The sequence below is a fragment of the Pollicipes pollicipes genome, unplaced genomic scaffold, assembly GCF_011947565.3.
Source record: "Pollicipes pollicipes isolate AB1234 unplaced genomic scaffold, Ppol_2.1 Scaffold_7231;HRSCAF=8579_pilon_pilon_pilon, whole genome shotgun sequence".
Taxonomy (NCBI): Eukaryota; Metazoa; Arthropoda; class Thecostraca; order Pollicipedomorpha; family Pollicipedidae; genus Pollicipes; species Pollicipes pollicipes.
Window position 1 is genome coordinate 32,804,806 of NW_023597034.1, and position 14,063 is coordinate 32,818,868.

Here is a 14,063-nt window from a genome sequence, read left to right on the forward strand (position 1 = left end):
GCATCGTGTGAACGGGCTTTTAGAAGACCGTAAAATTCCAAGCGCAGAATACTCGCACATTGCTGTTCTCTAATGATTTCGGATTACGAGGGCCAGAATTAGCTGGCTGCCGTGCCGCTTGGCAGCAAGTCCGGCATATAGTTCACGGTGCAGCTGGCAAGCCACCGCTGCACAGCAACTGGGCAGGTCTGGCCTATACAAGCTGGCATCGCCGAAAGACAGCAATGCGCCATTTCCAGCTACAAAAGATCACCAGTCACGAAGCAAAACAGTCAGATTTTTGTAGAAGACCTTGGTTGACTGTTAAAGCCAGTTTATCACGCTTCGCACGCTGGATGCGCACGGTCTTGTCGCACGAGAAGACCGCTACACCTGCACTCTGTTGTCTAATTCCTGGTCCACTGCAAAAGGCTGCATCCACCCCAATGCGCGGCTCGGCGAGCAGCATCGACAAGCTACGCGGTGGCCGGCCAGCGCCAGTCCATCCAGCTGGAGTCGCCGCGAAGCAAGCCATGCGAAAACAGCCACCGCTCATATTTCAAGATGTTTCCAAACACCTGAAGCGACCAGGGATTGATGACGCCGGTTGACAGGGCGACCGCAGCGGGCCGTGTCGATGCCGTGCCGACTCCGGCCGGGCGTCGCCTCCGCCACGCGGCGGAAAAGCGCCGCAGTGTTCCGCCGTCGCGGCCGTGACGAATCGACCGCCTCCCGGCAGCTGCGCCCCGCCCCAGGACTCTGCGCCGCGGCGCCGGTCACCCGCCGCCGGACCCCGTGCGCCACGAGCGCCGCTGCGCTGCGGCGCGGGCCGAGCCGGCGCGGCAGATCGGATATGTGGGTTAGCGCGGCGCGGCCGTCGGCGTCGCAGCGGCGTTCCCAGCAGCCGGCCGCCTGCCGACCGCAGGCGCCATTAGAGCCCGGCCGGCCGTGGGAGGTGGCTCAGGGGCTGGGAAGGGGCAGCAGCGAAGGGCCTACAGCCAGGCAGGGGAGAGGGATAACGGGCGGAGACCGGGCAGGGTTTAGGGACTGGACAACGGCGGCGGCGAGGGCAGGGGACGGGTAAGGTGGGAGCGTTGGTTAGCACCAGGAGGGCACGCAGGGTTCAGGGACCAGAACTTGGAAACGGAGAAAAGTCAGGCCACGGACGGAGAACAGTTGGGAGTGAAAGGCGAGGACGTGAAAAAGAACGGAAGTCTTGAGCTGGGCATCAAATCAAGGCAGGGCAAATTTCGTAGGCCCGTGGCAGTCCGTTCAGGTTTGATTCGATGGGCCGCTGGCCGAAGACCGGACCAGGGTCAAGATGCTAGGTGACAGATAAAACGTCGATGGTGGCGAAGCACTCATGCAGAAAGCGGAAGTAGAGAGAGTAGGTTAATGCGCCCACGCAACATGAGTTGAAAGACGCGCCCGTCGTCGAGAGGGTGGGAAGAGTGACTTTGAAGTTGAAAATGTGGGCGATCAGAGTGAAAAGATTCTTTTCGTCATGTTCCCACCAGCTTCAAGGAAATCCGTTGACCCGATAGAGGCAACGTGACAATATCTTCACGGTGCGAAGCGCATGGCGTGCTTGACAGTCACTCACACCGCTTAGCTGGCCTCGTCTCAGCTGGCTCTGCATGCCGTATGTAGTGAGGATGCCAAAAAGGCAGTAACTCACACGCTAAACATTACTTGAACGAGTGAGGAATCTTCTAATCACATAATTGATGTACACCTGCATTTTTCTGCAAACACGTCTATATTTTGCAATATGGCTTAAAAACTTCCGAAAACACATAATGGTTTTATCTTATTGCTTTTTTGCTATTGAGCTGGGTCCGAATGTTTATCCGGACACACCTTAGTGTTTAACCAAGTGTATTCGTTGGGAGGTGAGGATTTCGAAACAGACGTGTATTTTACGGCGTTTAAGCTCACACGATGCAACACAGGCAACATCAGAGAGACTTCTTCAAAACACACCTGTCTTGTCCTCAATATTCTCGCCATCATTTCGGCCTGCGAAGAATTAGTCCAGCCCGCCGGCTATAAATCTCCCTTGGGCCAGCCAAATAACACCCAGGCAAGGCCTGCTGTACGGCACCGTCTCTCTAGTTTCCAGCACTATTGTCCAGCCCCCGGCGCGTGGGCCGCACCCGGCCATCGCAGGCGGCATGCAGAACCAGCTGGTGCACTAACCGGCCAGCGGTATTGAGGCCGCGTGGCGAGTGGCCGACCGGAGCCGGGAATTTTCGCACCGAATCGCCACTGCCCACCAGCCGGCGGTCACTTCAGAAAGGATTGCTGTGGGAAGCGGGCACGGCGCGGCCGGCGGCGCCGCGTCGCTCGGCCGGGCCGCCGCCGGCGCCACGTGCCACGTGCCGGCCCGCACGGGTCCGCCGTGGAATGTCGACCGGCGCGCGCTCTAGGCTGGGCCGCGAACGGCACCGGAAGTGACGAGTTTCCGCCCCGTAAGCGGCGTCGACACGGACGCCCAGGGCGGCCGCGCCTATCGGCATAACGGCGACGCGGCCGGTGTGAGCGATTCCGCCGCCACTGGACGCGCCGGCCGCCAGCTCTCTAGCCCCCACGCACGGCCTGGCGCAGCGGCGTGCCATTAGCAGTGCTCTCCGAGACCTTGGAGGAAGAATAAATTGGTAATTGCCTCCAGCCATAACGTACTGTGCCGGAGAAGGGTTGCTCACTAAGGTTTTTGCACCCTTCGGGCTTCTGCAGTAGGGTATGCAGGCCTTGCCAACTACATGCATGCCAATAGTTGTGCGATTGCTAATGCTATATATAACGCTACAATGATGACAGTAGCTACATGAACGATCTTATATCGCTGCTGCTTTGGCACAAATATATGCTGCTTTTCCAACAGCGGCTTATCCCCATACTCATAAAAAGCTAAAAAATAAATGAAAATTGGAGCACTGAAGCGAGCACCGCAGCTCCACCTAATACCATGTGATATCCTCCCATCCAAACGGAGCAGCGCCAGACGCCGGCGCGGAGCCCCGTCGGCCGGACGGCGACGCCCCGGTTCCCGTCGTCCGGGGTCCGTCTGGCGGTGTTATCAGTGCGTATCGGCGGCGCTGCGCCGGGGCCGGCTGGTCGGCGGCGGCCCATCAGCCCGTCCCGACCGCAGCGGCCGGCGGCGCCCGCGCTGCGGCCGCGGCTTCCCAGGCCGTCGTGACCGGCTGCCAGCGCCGGCTCGCCCCCGGGGAAAGCACTGGGCCGGGCGCGAGACCTGACTTGAGGCAGAGGCACCGGGCCGGGCGCGGGACCTGAGGTAGAGGTACTGGGCCGGGCGTAAGGCCTGAGGTAGAGGTAACGGGCCGAACATGAGACCTGAGGTGGAGGTACTGGGCCGGGAGCCGCACCGGGCCGGAGGCAGAGGTACCAAGGCAGGCATGAGTCGCGAGGGTGAGGTACCAAGGCATGCGCGGGACACGAGGATGAGGTACCGAGTCAGACGCGGGTCACGAAGTTAAGGCATTGGGTGGCGCGAGACCCGGGGCAAAGCCAGGCGCCACCCCGCAGGGTCAGCCGCCGAGCCGGCGCCAACAACGGGGACTGCAGCGAAACACACGACCGTAACGCGCCACCTAGCCGGTCCGGGCCGACGTCACTAAAGGAAGTCGCGTCCACAGGTTGGGCTTAGCACGGGCTGATAACGGTGAAGACGCATGACTGCGCGTGCTACTGGGCTTTTCTTGACCTCGGTGTGATGCACTGGACCACTGCAATTCTGTTTCCGAGCGTAGCGGTGATGTGGTAGAGTGGTGCGGTTACTGCAGTGCTAGCGTCAACATTCGTGCTTCTATCATCACTGCGCCGTGTTATGTAACGTGCACCGATAGTCAGGGGTCATGAACCCGTTCGGTTAAGACTTGTCATACGCTGGGCGGAAGCACGTTATCTGCTGAAACTAATGAGGGTGGCGGGTGACGGAGAGAGGGACGGGATGGAGGGAGGGAAGCGGGAAAGAATAGGGTGATAAGGGTATAGAAAGAGACGGGGAAAGAAAGGAGAGAGAGAGAGAGAGAGAGAGAGAGAGAGAGAGAGAGAGAGAGAGAGAGAGAGAGAGAGAGAGAGAGAGAGGGAGAGAGAGAGAGATAGAGAGAGAGAAGAGAGAGAGAGAGAGAGATAGAGAGAGAGAGAGAGGAGAGAGAGAGAGAGGAAGAGAGGGAGAGAGAGAGAGAGAGAGAGAGGAGAGAGAGAGAGAGAGAGAGAGAGAGAGAGAGAGAGAGAGAGAGAGAGAGAGAGAAGAGAGAGAGAGAGAGAGAGAGAGAGAGAGAGAGAGAGAGAGAGAGAGGGAGAGAGAGAAGAGAAGAGAGAGAGAGGAGAAGAGAGAGGAGAGAGAGAGAGAGAGAGAGAGAAGAGAGAGAGAGAGAGAGGAGAGAGAGAGAGAGAGAGAGAGAGAGAGAGAGAGAGAGGAGAGAGAGAGAGAGGAGAGAGAGAGAGAGAGAGAGGAACGAACAGGGGAATTTGGGGAAAAGTTTGAGACGAAGCTATTCTTCTTGAAACATGCTAGAAAACGACTAAGCCCAATGCATTCAGGTTAATCATCGATGACAATTTAATTTGATCCGTATCAATGCATCCAGTGCAATATCAGATACGTAACGCGCGATCCAATAACTACGATGCGAAACTTGTTCTGCTTGATTTTGCTGCCTTAGCTGGCCACTTACCTTCCTATTCAAGCAGGCGGGAACCTTCCATTACCATGCCTTCCCAAACGCATGCTCAAGAAAAGGGATTGCCTCTACTTACAGCAGCGCAGCAGACCCATATCAGAAGATGCTGGGGCACGATCCGCCGCATAGCTGACCTCTGCCCTGGATCGCCCAGGGAATGGCTGGAAACGTAATCAGACGCGCGTTATTAGCCAGCAATATTATGCATTAATGTATCAGCAGATTGCACCGTAACCGCAGCCAATGACGAGGAATGACACCTAATTGGAACCTCAACTTGGCCATAAATCAAAACATGCTGAGTAGAAGACAAATGAAAGGCACGACAAGCAGACAAGCCACACATTGGTGCATGGTCACAGTTTATCCGTGCTGATCAATACAACTGCGGACCCGGTCACAGTTTATCCGTGCTGATCAATACAACTGCGGGTCCGGTCACAGTTTATCCGTGCTGATCAATACAACTGCGGGTCCGGCGCGTAAATCCATACAAATGAAGCGACAGGGCTCCAACAGCCGAGATAATTAGTTTTTCAGAACAGGTCAATGCGGAATCAGCGATCCGTCATACACAGGAGAAAATACACGCAGCGGACCAATTCTCTAAAGCGGCGTGTTATTGAGACGGCAGCGAGGCAGCAATCTGTAAGCTGATCAGGACTATCAATAGCGCCAGTGACCCACATCCGGTCCGGCTTCATATATCCTGCATCTGCGTCCCTGACCAGACACAGCCACAGACAACGGACACCTCCCAAGGTAAGCAATAACAGGTGGCCGGGTCAGGCTCATTCGTTTCGTCTTTACATCGGACATTCACGGCTCTTGTTTACTTCCATATCCTCTGCAGTTCAGCCTTTCTCCGTTGCTCTCTCTCTCTCTCTCTCTCTCTCTCTCTCTCTCTCTCTCTCTGTCTCTCTCTCTCTCTCTCTCTCTCTCTCTCTCTCTCTCTCTCTCTCTCTCTCTCTCTCTCTCTCTCTCTCTCTCTCTCGCCTCTCACTCTATCGCTCCTTGATGTCTCCCTCCCTTCCTCCTTCTCTCCCTCCTTCCCTTCCTTCCTCCCCCTCTCTCTCTCCCTCCCTCTCTCCCTCTCTCTCTCACCTCTTCCGCGCACTCCTCATCTCTCTCTCTCTCATCTCTCTCTCTCTCCTACTCTCTCTCTCCATCTCTCTCTCTCTCTCCTCCTCTCTCCTCTCCCTCCCTCCCTCCCTCCCTCCCTCCCTCCCTCCTCCCTCCCTCCCTCCCTCCTCCCTCCTCCCTTCCCTCCCTTCCTCCCTCCCTCCCGTCCTTCATCTCCTTCCTTCCCCTCTCCCTCCCTCCTCCCTCCTCCTTTCTCCCTTCACTCACTCCCTCTCTTTTCCTCTGCTTCCTCTCTCCGCCTCACGCCGGCCAAGACGAACCGTTAGCAGAGTTTCCCGCGTCACCCGGACAGGATTTCCACCACTCGATAGTCGGTCAGAGGGACAAAACACTCAGATCTGGTACGCAGGGTGTGTGCTGGCCTCCGAGCCGCAGGCCCACGGAAATGACGGCCATTCACTAGCTTCCGTTCTGCGACGTGCTCGAGCATTCACCGACCGAATGCGTTTGAGCGTTTGAGGAGCAATGAGCCACCAGGTAAAAACAAGCAGCAAGCATCTCAACGATAATCACGCCATTTCGGCGTCCTCGTTACACAAAGCGTTATGCTTAAGAACGTAGTAAAAACGTAAACAACCAAAGCCACAACCGAAACCCCGGAGAAACTACGCCTGCAGGTGCCCGCTCGTCTGGTCATATGTTCCATAACTCCCACAGCTGGCGGAGCCGACCGCTCGGCTGGTGCACCGTATGGCACCCACACCCATCTCATCCATCCTCATCAGACAGTAATCCGCCCGGTGAACCCCAGGCCCGGTATCGGCGACTCGGCGACACACCAGACACGTCTCTCTCCCTCTCTCTCCCTCTCTCTCTCTCTCTCTCTCTCTCTCTCTCTCCCTCTCTCTCTCTCTCTCTCTCTCTCTCTCTCTCTCTCTCTTTCTCTCTTTCCCTCCCTCCAGCTCACTTTCTATCTTTCTTCCTCCCCTCCGCCTCCACCTCCTCCTTCTTCTCCTCCTCCGCCCCCACCTCACCCTCCTTCCCCTCTCGCTCCCCCTACCCATATCTACCCGCTCTCATTACCTCCGAGTGTCTCCATCCCTCTTCCACTTGTTATCCCCCTCTCGGGACCGCGGTCGCGTCGGCGCCGGCCGCCACCCTCTCGCGGCGATGAGAGCCGGCTCCGAAGGGACACAGCGCCGTGACTGATGTCCTGTCCCCGACCGTGGGTGGTCGCCGGCGCGGCCGCGCGGGCGCGTCCCGCTTCGTCTTTTGTGCATGAATAATAATGGCGACGCTCGTGATCGATGGCAGAGTGCGATGAAAGCGTCCGACTGTCGCGGAGTCGGCGTCGTCCCCGCGCAGAGCGGGATCAGAGCGGTCTCGCTCCGCCGGGGATCGCCGAGCGCTGGACTCGGGGGGGGGGGGGGGGGGAGGAGGGAGGAGGAAGTCAGAACGACCGGGGTAGCTCGCGACGAAGATATCGGCGTTAGGCTGTCAGTGGTTGGTGATGACTTCCGAAATTCTGCACTTCTTGACAGAGGCTACACATACCTGCTACACAAGGGTGTGATGACGTGCATTTTAACGGCCACGACAAAAAAAGAACAAAAGAAAGACGCGGGCAAGGGACTGCTAACGGAATTTGACTGACCAAGGGCGTTAGCTTTGCTCAGCGTCACTCGTGTCGGGTCATTAGTGAGACACAGATGTCCGTTTTGCACCATCAGCAGTGGTACTTCGACACGTAAAATTTCGGACAATTTTTCCTCTGTTGCATAGCGAACTAGACAAAACGGATAGCTGGGAACAGGGCGGTGGTTGCACTCATATAACCTGCATTGAAAAGCCCCGTGCGTCTTAAAAACATCTTGCGTCATATAAATCGGGAAAGCATTCGAGACCTTTTCCATACAAACGGTTTCTACGATAGGAAGGATGACTTGTTTAGAAGAATCGCTCCTTGTGTGGCCATGTGTAACCCCCACGCTGATGCAAAACCGGCAAGCAGCAGATGATCGGCGCTATCCTTTGAGCATCGGATTGAGGCCTTGCAAAACGCTGTCAATCACCCGCTTCGTGGCCGGTCGTGTAATTTCGGCGGCAGTAATGGTAATGGCTGGCAAGAATTAGGCGGTAATGACCCGGTGTGCTGACTACTGTATAAGTACCGCCATCTCACTGCATAATCATTTACCTGGTTATCACCTGTCGTGGAGCCTTGGTCGACACACGGGTGAGAACAGGTCCAGCTCACTTACGGCCCCTCGATTGCCAGGGGGCGCGGTGGTTAGTGACGAGTCGTGAGCTCCTGGTTTGCGGTTAGCGTAAGATGTGGTTGCTGAGTTCGTACTCTGGGAGGAAATGATTGCCGGTGCGCGTAATAAATCGGGAATAGTTTTCTCTTGCGGAAGAAAATAGATTATGGCGGTGCTAGCGGTCTAGCGGTTCGATAGAAAGTTGGTGGTTCAGTTACGTATCCCTGCCAGAAATGGCTGCATTGCAAGATCGCTCAATAAACTCAGTATATCACGACAGCGTGTACCGCAACGCTGCACTCTTGTACAATAGCGGCGAATCTGATATTTACAGTTACTGTGCACTGGCAACGTGCTCCATTCCTATGTTGTCAAAAGTTGTACTAGTGCAATCTTCCACAAAAATAATGTCATGCTTCATACTTCGTAAAATGTGTGTGCTCATATCCTGCTCATCTGCTAAATCGAGGCTGTTTGTCGTCGATTAGCCGCACCTTTGGACAAAACATCTTGAGTCATTGACTATGATATTGCTCATATGCTTAATATATATGTTTTTAAAGATAATACTCGCGCCGCTATTTTCGCCCGGTCAGCCAAGTCGACGGTTTTGTTTTGTTTTGCTGGATGAATATTCTCTGTTTTGGTTGGACAGTGTAAGTCGCTAACAACTACAGAGAACATGTACATAGCATAACACGCACAAAGTTCCTGTGCCCACTAAGAACCAAAAACCTACCTCTTCAAGCACCTTCGTGGCCCAGTTACACCCGATCGACTCTCGTGGAGCTGACAGACCCCGTACTCCCTCCATAACCCAAAACATTTCGCGCCCAGGACCAAGGTGCTCGACTTGGGAGCACCTTTAAAGTGAGCCTTCCTAGACACAAAATTTATCGATAGGTCGTTCGACAAAAAACGGCCGTAATTGCTCCAGGTGCTCCGGCGCAGGCAGCGGATTACACCGTACGTTTTAGACAGTTGGCCAGATGCCTGGCCGCAACCGCAGTAGGCGTTTAAAGTGGCAGGCCAAAATTACGGCAATTCGCGGCTCGGCCGTACAGAATGGGCGCCGCACCGTCCGGGCTCCAAAGGCGTCCGAAAGAAATATGGGAGTCGTATGTATCCGGTGAGTGGACGACACACACGCTGAGTGAGCCACTTCAGCGCCATACCGGTCCCATGGAGCACTCGACTGAGTCAATAGATCGGCTCATGTCAGCGAGGGCCGAACCGCTCAAACCAAACGGAAGTCACTGTAGGCTGCTTGACCCGGGAGCTACTGAGGGTAAAATGGCGCGGGCGCTTTTCGCCAGACAGGTCCGCCAGATTTTCAAAGCGTACCAGGTTATCGCTTATACATATTCTGGGACATAGCTATTTCTTGGCGCAATCTTAGCTTCACAAGAGCTGCACAGGCTACTTATTTGATACTAGATCAGACCACGGCGACACAGCCCTTGTAAAGCCTGGCCCGGCTATCCGCGTGACTTGCAACAGCGGTCAGAAGGAAATTTCCTCGAAATCAAATTGAAAGTGTACATAAATCTCTTTGATTGTCTCACCAGTCAGTGCAATCCATCCGATATAAAGCCAGCCATATCACCATTGCGGGTCATGTTACTCAGCCCGCGCCCGGGTGGCTAATTGAACGCGACCTGCTCGGATGGGAGGTGATCTTAACCCCCCCTGTGATATCAAGAGTAAGAAAGCTAGAGGCGCGAAATTTACAGGATCTGGAGGTCTATATGTAATTTAACTTTCGTCTAGTTTTGACGTCCCTAGGTAGTGACTTTTTGATCAGATAAGGTCAAGCAATGTCCAAATTCCAGGCTGGCGTCCTAGGTTCACTCAGACCTCCGACTCTTCTAAGCAGGTCAATGGTGCTAATTTCAAGCCGGCGACCTTATTCAAACTTCAGAAGTTCACGGTGGCTAAAAGTCTACCAGATCGTTTCTATTCTTTGAAATCTAATGAGCGTCAATGATTGCGCTAGGCTTTATGTTTCCAAAAGCAAAAGGTTGACTTTATTCGTTTCATGCCAGTGACTTCCCCGCACCTTCATGCAGTTCAAATATGTCATTTGATGTCGCTGTGATCAAGAAATCCGGAGTAACCGTCAAAAACTGTCCAACACAGCACCTTCTCCAATAAAAAAACAAGTTGGTTTTCCGACCTCAATGCATGACCCAAGGCCAATGGAACTGGTCGCAATCTCAAACCTTACTATCAAATTGTCTAAAAATCCATCTCAAAGATGCGTGTATTTGTCTAACAGTCTGATGTTACATCAGGTTAAATGACTCCTTCGGCATTGTTTTCGCTGACAGCCATTGCCTATACTTTGACCTGCCGTACGCCAGCGATCTTAAAAGGTACATCAGTTTGTTAGCAAAAGTTCAGCGTCGTTACACTGCGCCGTTTGGAAGATATTCTGAAACCAACTATATAGGGCAGTAACATTGCCCCCACTGATCACAAACACGAGCGCGTGTTATGTTCTCATGCGGAAATAAAAGGGCATCGCTCAGAATATTTGTGGCATATTACGTCTGCAAGTGATCAGATCAGACCAGATCTAAATGCGTCACAATAAGTCCTGGTAATCATTTGCAGAAGGAGAAAATTTGTATATGTTAGCCTGATCTTAACCAGACTGTATCTTAAAATGACCTTGCCATTTACTGCCTTTAGCTTGATGGTCCGAGCGGACGAAAACAATTCCAGTACATTTTAAGTGCATCAGGTACATTCAGCACACCAAAACCTCAACGTCACGTAGTGTCGTAGTGTTTAAGGTAGTTGTGGTATTGTGATGGTAATTTATAACACGCTTTCAGTGAACTGTTGAATGAAGGTGTCCCCTGCAGAATAATCCTGAATCTCAGCGTCTGCGTGAAATTAATTGTTTTACATTGTGTGTAAATTATTGTTTAATGGTTAAGAGCCTGGTTGCAAAACTTCGTTGCGATGCGTGATTATACTACCCGGGTCAACGAACGATCCAAAATGTGCGGAAAACATCCTACTGCCATCCAACCGGGGCGGAAATAATTTTTGTCTCGGATTTCACACGCATGTGAAAATTTCGCTTCCGGCCTTGTGCCCAAGTACGAGGATTTGTGAAACAAACTCGTTAGAATTAAATCCCATACCGTCTCCGGTGAATAGTTACTGCACGGTATAATACTTCATAGCTTTTATGTACATGAACAAGTGAACCAAGAACATTCATGCTTTTCCCCTGCCATCATACGCGCTCCAAGAAATCACATCCCCTTTCACACTTTTTAGAAGCCAAAAAAAGACCTGTCTTCTTTCCCCAGAAAATGCCGTGTGCCCGGCGTGGCATCTCGTACAGCCACTCTCTCATCTTCCGCCTGCTGGGTCCGTCGAGGAAAACATACAGCAGCGGGGATGGGGGGCGCATCACATATGGTCGTTCCAGTGATGGAACACGCCAGGCAAGGCTTCTTGTCTTAGTTTTCCGAACAAGGGAGCAAAGTGGCTTTGAATAGCAGGAACTACCCCATCAAATTAAAAAGAGAGTATTGCCTTTTTGCGATTGTTTATGCTTCGTGCATGTTGCCGCAATGTTGCGAGATAAGCCGCTGCCCAGGTGGGAACGTACGTTCCGGCCAGCCATAGGCTTAACTTAAGAACAAGATCTTTGCATGCGTATTTCTGGGTATAATGCAGCCGACTAGTGTATTCTAAACTTTCATATCTATTCATGTTTCCCATGGTCTACATATTTAAAGCGATAGAAATATGAAACGTCTCTTCAGTTAAATGCATAAAGTTCGCGAGGGCATCTTTATCTAGCGCACTCGCAAGAGAACAGGAGCTTGGAAAAGACAACTTGACAGAAGCACAACCACATCTTCCTTAAATCCTATAATTCCACCATTATTTCGATGAGACACACGTACAATTTGCTCGCATTTATTCATACATGCAAACACCTATCCATATATGCACGTTAAGTGTACGTGGACCACCGCAATATATGCATGCAGACAGTCATGCATATGACAGCCACCAACATGTGCGGAAATGTCAGGCAAAATAGGCATTTCAAATGAATGGGATCTAAACGAATGCGCAAGTGCAATTTTACTATGGTCGGATTAAAGTTAATTACAATGAGGGTATTCACTCCCTTTACACTTGATATGGAACAGATTCGTCCATGATTTGGATCCTTTACAAGCGATGTTGTAATTTAGGGTCACAAGGAGGGAATTAACGGGTTACGTTACGTGTCACCGTGTAATATAATGAACACCACGGAAGCGATCAGCGAACGCGATCGAACATAACGGGCAAGCGGCTGGTTTTCAGCACTGCACAGGTGCGTGCAATGTTGCCGGCACAGGTGCGTACAATGTTACAATGTGAAAAAAGCAATGAGAAAGCCGCCCGAACACCAGGACAGCATGGAGACCGAAGCATGCCGATACAAATGCCCCGCATGGATGGAGTCTAATAAAAGCGCGAACATAAAAACAAAGCCAACATCGATGTGCCTCAACCAAAGTCGCCGCCGACGTCGGCGACTGAGCCTCACCGCGGATGCTGTGCAGAACCAGGCCGTGCTCTCCCAGTGAGCGGCGCTTCGGGACGGCGACGCACGGGCTACCCACCGGCCGAGCAGTAGCCGTACACTAGCCGGTCAGCGAGCCGCCGAGAGTCGACTGGAGCCGGCGCCGCCACTGCCGCCACCGCGCGGCCAACGCCGCAAACAAGATGGCCGTCGTCTTCTGCTGACGCCACGCAGCGCAGCTTGGCGAATTGCGGAATGACGCGGAAATGCACCGAAGCTGCCGGCCGGCGTGGCGGTGGCTTGTGGTAGGCGTGTGCTTATGGTTTGTGCCTCCTGGATAGAGTTCGGCATCATCAGTCCAGTTCTAAGCATGCAGCAGATATGTGATATGTGCAGGTGGTTATCGCCCGTAAAGAAGTGATATAAGACTGCTGAAAACTGGTCGTAGCTCAGAGCCGTTTCAGAACTGGTAACGGATGTGTTTAAAATGCAATTTCATCTCAATGGGTTCTTGCTCCTGAATGCTGTTGAAACAACTGAGTGAGTCGAAAAATCCGAAAAGGCATGCTCATGGCTGTGTCGAAATGTTCGGTGCTGAGCAGTTTGTGGATTTCATGCTACAAGACGCATGCTTCCTCCCCAGATTTAAAAGAACTACACTTCTTCGAATTTTCCACGAAATCTGTGTAATGTGTCTGCACTTGGGTCTCTCACGCCGTAGAGAACGTTTACCAACCTGTTTTCGAATGGCATTCAGGTATGTTGCAAGTCCAACTTTCTCCACAGCGTTAATAAATCTTCTTCCAGTGACGAGAGCCCGCAAAATAGCTGGGATTGTTAGCTTACCAACCGCTAATTGCTTATGTCAACCATTTTTCAATCGCTGAAGCTCTTGACACGCTTTCTTTCTGTGCGTCGTAAGAAGCCTCACCCCACTCATAAAACGATCTCGGCAGCATGCAAATATATTCGAACCCAATGGGAAGGGATCAAACCCTACTTCAGCCCTGTTTATTAGCGTCAGTTAAGGTGCAACCAATGTGAAAATCAAGATGGGTAAGAAATGCGACCAAGGCCCGCAGCGATTCGCGTAATTGGGCATATTCTGAGCAACACAATCTTACAACTTGAAGCTAAGCCGAAACCATTAAACATCTGACAGACTTTGGTATGGATGCAGTTCGATGCGCTATGGTAGTGGACTAAAAAGCACAGCCGTGTGAGAATTCGGCACGTCCTCTACTACAAAGTAAGCATTTAATGCGTGAAGCAAAGTTAAAATGTGTCCCTAGATAGACACTTATATTACGGTATTTGTATACACATAGGCCACCCTCTGCAGCCACCATCATCAGATATTTGAGAAAAATAATAATTTTTGATAATGTACGTAACATACGGTGGACCAACTGTTCTTGTGGCTTTTTTCCATGTGATATAGCCAACAGAAAACTATAATCGAGGCAAACCATTTGACTAATCACGGACCTG

General features: G+C 52.4%; 1 pseudogene; it reads right to left on the reverse strand.

The window, feature by feature from the left end:
• Positions 1–12,709, reverse strand: part of LOC119110024 (uncharacterized) — a 33,130-nt pseudogene extending 20,421 nt beyond the window's left edge.
• Between the last annotated feature and the right edge of the window lie 1,354 nt (positions 12,710–14,063).